The following is a 7,308-nucleotide window of genomic DNA, read 5'->3' as shown; positions in this document are numbered from 1 at the left end:
ATGAACATTGTGAAATGGAGGTAGGGGCTGTTTGCAAAAAGAATCTGTACACCAATTCCCGTTTGGTACAAATATATACATGTTTAAAACTGGAAGGATGCTGACAGAAGGGTGATTTTTGTTCTGATTATCTGGGCATTCTAAATAGTTTACAATGAAGTCGCATTACTTTTGAAATAATGTAGGAAAAGAATCAAAGTAAATATTTTTTAAAGCAATGGTCTACAATAAACTAAGACGTTTGAAATTCTAACCAAAAGTATTTTTGTACCTGATCTTATATTAGTGATGGTTGCTAAGGAACCATGTGATGCAAATTAGGAATAATCCCAACTGTAGCTCAAAAGGGTGAAAACAGAGACAGTCAGGTACACAGAAGCCTATGGATTAAAGAAAGGAATCATGAAAAAATGTGTCCAATCATGCTGGCTCTTTCTCTTCCAGCTCAGGTGGAAAAGAAGGACCATTTGTTCCCTCGAAGCACAAACACTTGGGTAGTTGAGCATCAGAGCCCAAGACAGCCAAGAGCCTCTGAAGACTAGTCAGGGGCAGGAGGAAACAAATCATCATTACTCTTTATCAGATATATCTATGTGCCAGACACTGGGCTCAGCGTTTCATTCCAAGACACCCCAAAAGGTGGTGCTGTGACTATCCCCATCTTCCAGAAGAGGAAACTGAGGCACAAAGAGCGACTTGTTCCAGTTCACACAGCTAGGAAGTGTCAGAGTCGCCCTACAGCCCCAGGCAGCCTGATCCCAGAGGCCACGAAATGCCACCACACCCAGAAAAGGCAGAGTGAGCGCTTTCATCCTGGTCAGAGCTGAAAATAAGGCTCAAGGGCATCTTTCAAAGCCAAAGCGTGGGAAGAAGCAGCGGCCTCTCAGAGAGGAATGAGAAAGAGGGAAGGAAACAGATGAAGCATTCCCAGTTAGAGAGCAGAGAGAAAAGTTTGAGCTTTGGGGTTGGCATGGATCGCGCTAGTTTCTGCTAGTTTCCCGGTTTACTGCTTCTATAAATAGGGTGTTGCTTGATGTTTACGCTCTTCTGCTTAATAAAGGATCTGCGAAGTGAGTGTGTGTCCACATGTGTGTGTTAGTGTGTGTTCATGCTCCTGCATGAGTGGCGGGGGCCTGCAGCGGGGGAGGGGGCGCAAGGGCCTGGAAGTGTGTGCATGTGGCAGCATGGGTGCACGTGTGTGTCCGCAGAGACAAGGACGTGTGCATGTGTGTGCACATGAGCACCAGACCATCCCCAACACACTTGCGTTTTCCCAGGGGCAACCTGGCCTAACTGCCAGCAGAATTCCTCAACAGAAATAAAAGGCCTCCCGGGAGAGTCGACCGTCCACCCCTTGCTTGAAGCAGCAGCAGATGCCTCCTCTGTCTGCCCTGCACCCACAGAGCCCCAAGACAGAGCACCTCAGTCCGAGTTGTTGACAAACTGACAGCAAACGAGGCTGTGGCTGGAGAGGGGCCGGGAGAGCCGGTGGGGGCGGGGGGGAGTGCCAGAGGCACAGTCAGTGGCCACCCCTTTCTGGCTGGACACTCTCGCTTTTCACACATTCCTCGGATTTAAAGAAGAAAAAGGCCTGCTTAGTCCACTCTCCCTGCAGACGCGCAGGGTGTCAATGACCAGCGCTGTGCTGCACCGCACAGACAGCACCGTGTGGCCCGCCACCCGAACACCAAGAGGCGGGTCACCGCCCCAAACCCTCCTTCTGGCGGGGCGCACGGGTTAACCCACACATTCTTGGGCTGGGCTCTTCTGGCTGGGACAATGACTGCAGTCTCAAGTGTGTCTGATAGCTGGTACGGTTCTTGTCCCCAAGGCGGTGGTGGGGGGCGGGGAGGAGGTGTCTTACTTTTTGAAGTTTTCTTGAAACTAGGAAAAGAGCAAAAAAGTGAGCCTTGATGGAAACGTCTTAGCAGGCAGGGATCTTCCTTGCCTAAGGCTAACACTATCAAAACCCTCAGAGCATACTGCAAGTACTAGAAGCCAGCAGTTTTGCAACTGCTTCTCAACTCAAGACAAAAAGCAGAGCCCTCCCCGGGGACAGCTTGCACGATACTCCACCTTCATGTGAGAAGGAGAAGCAGGAAGGAAACAGGTCAATAAGGGAGGTGCCCCGAAGAGCAGCCTCTCTACAGATTTGGGGGAGGGGCAGCTGTAGGGAAGCTGCAGTCCTCCAGGGAGACCCTTGTCCCTTCTGTAAAGCCAGAGAGCTCCCGGATCATTTCCAAAGCAAAGGGGCAAGTGTAAGAAATAGGAGGCAAATTGCAGGAATGGAGCCTAGTGAGCACTTAGGTTATTTTTTGACACATCCAGAAAAAAGATGTCAATTCCCCAAGGTGAACTGCAGGATCATGCTGGCTAATGCAGAGGGACCCTGGGTGGAGGAGCTGATTATCAGACCCGAACGGAAGAGAGTACTGTTCACGAGTGAAGGACTGTCCTAAGTGTCACTAACGACACAAATCATTTCTTCAATCCATGGGTACCGGACTGGGAGCCAGGCGGAGGGGGAAGTAGGGAGGCCCCCCTCCTGCCCCTGATCGTGTCTCTCCACCCTCTGGAGGAAAGCCACGCCCCCACCCCAACAGGCCTCCTCCATTTCCACAGAGACCTAGGAAACCATTCAGGTCCACCCGCAAACGAGGGGCAGAGGCAAGACCAGAACCCCGCTCTCCTCAGACCTGACTCATTGGTGGCACCATATCACACACACGGTCCAAACCCAAGCAGGAATCTGGAAACAGAGGGTGCTGCCTGGTTCCTCAGTTCAGTTCAGTCACTCAGTCGTGTCCAACTCTTTGCAACCCCATGGACTGCAGCACGCCAGGCCTCCCTGTCCATCACCAACTCCCGGAGTTTACCCAAACTCATGTCCATCCAGTCAGTGATGCCATCCAGCCATCTCACCCTCTGTCGTCCCCTTCTCCTCCTGCCCCCAATCCCTCTCAGCATCAGGGTCTTTTCCAATGAGTCAACTCTTCGTATCAGGTGGCCAAAGTACTGGAGTTTCAGCTTCAGCATCAGTCCTTCCAATGAACACCCAGAACTGATCTCCTTTAGGTTGGACTAGTTGGATCTCCTTGCAGTCCAAGGGACTCTCAAGAGTCTTCTCCAACACCACAGTTCAAAAGCATCAATTCTTCAGAGCTCAGCCTTCTTTATAGTCCAACTCTCACATCCATACATGAGCACTGGAAAAACCACAGCTTTGACTAGATGGACCTTTGTTGGCAAAGTAATGTCTCTGCTTTTTAATGCCCCTCAAATCATGCACAATAAGACAGACCCCAAACAGCACCCAGTCAGAAGAGGGGTTCCATCCCAGACTGAAGCCCACACCACTACTCACCCATAAAATGGATCCCTCATCCCTTACCTGAACAGGTAGCACATTTCAGAAACCTCCAAACACTTCTTGGAACCTGTGTGCCAAGTACAGGTCCATTGGGCAGGAAGTTTTACATGCCATGCTAGTGAGCCAGGCTTCCTCCTGTAGGAATGGTTAGGGGCTGGGGGGCACTGTGGAAAGACCCCAAAGGACTGACAGGGATCAGATGTGCATCTTAGAAGGACTAGTCTAGAGCTACATACAAATTAGATGGAACAGGAAGCCTGCTTCCAGGTCATACAGAATGAAGATGAGCAGTATTTTTTTCAGGGTTTTTCTGTGTTCAGGTGTTATACTAAGTACTATACCAAGTACTAACTGATTTAACCCTCAGAACAACTCTAGAAGGTAGACACTGTTACTACACTCATTTTAGAGATGAGAAAACTAACCACAGAACTTAAATAACCACCCCGTAGCTTATATATGACAACGTAGAATTTGAACCCATCTAGTCTGACTCCAGAGCCTGCATGTTGACCTACTAAACTAAATTGCCTCTGTCCAGATAGATGCTAAATATCTAAATAGGAACCCAAAAATGTCTGCTGACCAGCTAGTTCCACTATATAATTATCTGGTTTTATAGAGAACAGAAGTCAGAGAGATGAGTGAACTTTTTTCCCATTTTCATCCAAATGTTTGGCATCCATAATATAGTAAGTCCGTGAGTGGGAGCCACTCGGGAATCAGAACTGTTACCGGTAGAAACACTGTCTTAATGCAAGGTTGTTGTTTCAAGAATTAACATCCTACCCAAAAATGTCTGCCTAACTTCCCAAAGCCTTGCACTTTTTGACGAACTGTTTTTCAGCATTTTTACTCCTCTATGGGTTCGAGCAGCAGTTAATAGACATACCTTGCCCATTTCTTTGTCTTCTATCCGGTATTAGCTGAAGTCACATCAGATTTTTTTTTTCTTCTACATCACAAATAACAAAAACCATGCATATTTTAACTTCATCTCTAGGATTAAAGTAAATACATAATTTTGGCAAATTACTTGGAATTACGGGCTAGCAGCATCTGGTTCGGATATTCTCGAGTAAATCATTGGCACAATCTCCACCACATTTTTTAATTTTAACCAAAATGTTCTCAGAAACATGTGTTTTCTGTCCCGTTTGCATGGAATCTGTCTTAGAGGGCCTTGGAGTTTTACACTGGGGTTTCAGACATTAGCTGCAATACCTGAGCACTGCTCATGGGGTTTGAAGAGCCCTCCTCCCTCCAGCACCATTCTGTCCTGCCCTCAGCTCTGCAGGGCGAGAGGCCCGCAGGTACTGTGTGTACGCGTCACTTGCCCTTCCTTCTGCTCCCAAATTACATACCTCACTTTTATGTCAAGTCCAATATAGCTTCCTTACCGTTATTTTTTTCCTCCTTATTCCACATCAAGAGTACCCAATTACTTTTATAAATACTTGCTTTAAAAATATCACAGTGGTTTCCTGCTGCTTCAAATTCTGAAGGGCTATGCAGGATCTTAGACTCTTATAAATCTTTCAAACAGTTCATATTTTATCAACAAAGTGTGCTTTTTTGTAAATCCTTAGTATAACTCCTCATCGAAAGTTTTTTTTTCCCCAATTATTTGACCTTTCCTTAAAAACAACAAAATTAAAGGAATTTGGGTCATTTCAAAAGCTACTTGCCGTGCTGTCCACGGGCCCACTAACTCCACCTCGCTCACCAGCAGGAACGGGGTTTGCTTAAAAGAGAAGCAGGAGGGCTGTCAATTTCAAAACATCCCAGCAGATGTACAGCAGGGTTATGTACTAGGTCTATAAAAGGAAAGTCCGGGAAGGCCACGGCTTTTGCTAAAACTGAAAAGCTCAAGGAGCTCACTGAGTGAATGCGGTGTCACAGCACCAGGGACACAGAACGACTGAGCTTGAGGTAGAGGCTGGGCCCCCGGTCCTGAGGCTGCACCAGTCCTGCAGGTTAGCCAGCTGTCTCAAGGCATACAGCCACCTCCATGGTTTTTCACCTGAAACTCCTTAGAGATACCCAAGGCTTGGCCACTTAGGAGACAAATCCAAGAATGATATTCAACCTCCAGCAAGATGCAGTTCTAAGCAACACAAAAATCAAGGTGTATCCACCAACCAAATGATCACCTGGAAACTCAGGAGTCCCAAGGCTTAGTCTCCTTCGCTATATTTGAATTTGTATAATATCTTATTATCTGGAAACCACTGCTGGGCATAGAATCAGAGAAGAAGGAGGGAGAAATGTAGTCTGGGTACGTTTTAGAGCCTCGGGTCACAAACACAAAAGAATAACCTAGGACATCCCTGGTGGTCCAATGGCTAAGACTCCTTGCTCCTAATGCAGGGAGCCCCTGTCCGGTAACTGGTCAGGAGCTAGATCCCACACGCCACAACTAAGAGTTCACATCCCACAACTAAAGATCCTGCATGCTGCAATTAAGACCTAGAGAAGCCAAATAAATATGAAAGAAAAAAAAAAGGAATAAATCAACTCTTTGAAAAACGACCTTGGGTTACAGACCCTTGATTACCCCCACCAGAAATCCAGGAGAGTGTTTGCAATCAGCTTAGGGTCACCCCCATCCCCAACTCACCGGTTCCCCACGTGCATCCAGCAAAGACCTGGTGGCCACCCACTGTGTGCCCAGTTCTTCTGGGAGCTGAGGCAGGGCCTGAGAAGCACGAAGTGGACCCAGAGATTACCATACTCAGCAAAGCGAGCCAACCAAGACAAGCATCATACCATACTGCTCACACGTGGAATCTTAAAAAAAAAATGATACAAATGAACTTAAATACAAAACAGAAATAGACCCACAGACACAGAAAACAAATTTATGGTTACCAAGCAGAAAAGGGAGGGGGCAAGGGACAAATCAGGAATTAGGGGTTAATGCATACACTCTACTATAAATAAAACAGATAACCAGCGAGGTTCTACTGCATAACACAGGGAACTACACTCAATATTTTGTAATAACCTGTAAGGGAAAAGCATCTGAAAACAATAGGCATATATATATGTATAACTAAGTCACCTTACTGTATTCCTAAAACTAACACACCATTGTAAATCAACTATACTTCAATTAAAAAAAAAAAAAAAAGCACAAAACGGATACCTCTCCTCAACAGTGGAATTGTGGGTGTACAGCCTTAGAGCTACATAACCCTATCAGGCACTAGGTGAGCAAAACCAATCAGGGTCCAGTCAGGGCACTCAGAGTAGGTAGGAAGGCATGGCTTCTGAACGCTGGCTACTCAGAGAAGGGGTCCAGAAAGTGAGGTCTGGGCCAAGCCACAGGAGGTATTCACAGTCAGGGTTCACAGAGAACACAACCAGGACTATATACATTCATATCTGTGTGTATGTATATTTACACACATATACACACGCTTCCCAGGTGGCACAGTGGTAAAGAATCCACCACAAGAGACGCAGACACAAGACACGCAGGTTCGATCCCTGGGTCGCGAAGAGCCCCTAGAGGATCCCCTGGAGGCAACCCACTCCAGTATTCTGGCCTGGAAAAGCCCATGGACAGAGGAGCCTGGTGGGCTATAGTCCATGGGGTCGCAAAGAGTCAGACACGACTGAAAACACACACAGAGGATGATTTTTTGTAAGGAACTGGCTCCTGTGATCATGGGGGCTGACAACTCTGAATTTTTAGGACAGAATGCAGGCTGAAAACACAGGAGGAGTTGATACCGAATTCTGCAGGCAGAGCTCCTTCTCTGGGACAGCTCAGCTGACTGTATGGGAACAACCCACATCATCCAGGGCAATCTTCTTTACTTACAGCCAACTGACTGTAGATGCTAACTACATCCACAAAATACCTTAGCAGCAACACTTAGCTTCCCATTTGATTGACCAGCTGGGTCTACAACCCAGCCAATTGACACATA

Source organism: Ovis canadensis, chromosome 16, assembly GCF_042477335.2.
Source record: "Ovis canadensis isolate MfBH-ARS-UI-01 breed Bighorn chromosome 16, ARS-UI_OviCan_v2, whole genome shotgun sequence".
Classification (NCBI taxonomy): Eukaryota; Metazoa; Chordata; class Mammalia; order Artiodactyla; family Bovidae; genus Ovis; species Ovis canadensis.
The sequence above is the reverse complement of the archived record's forward strand: the minus strand, read 5'-3'. Positions refer to the sequence as shown.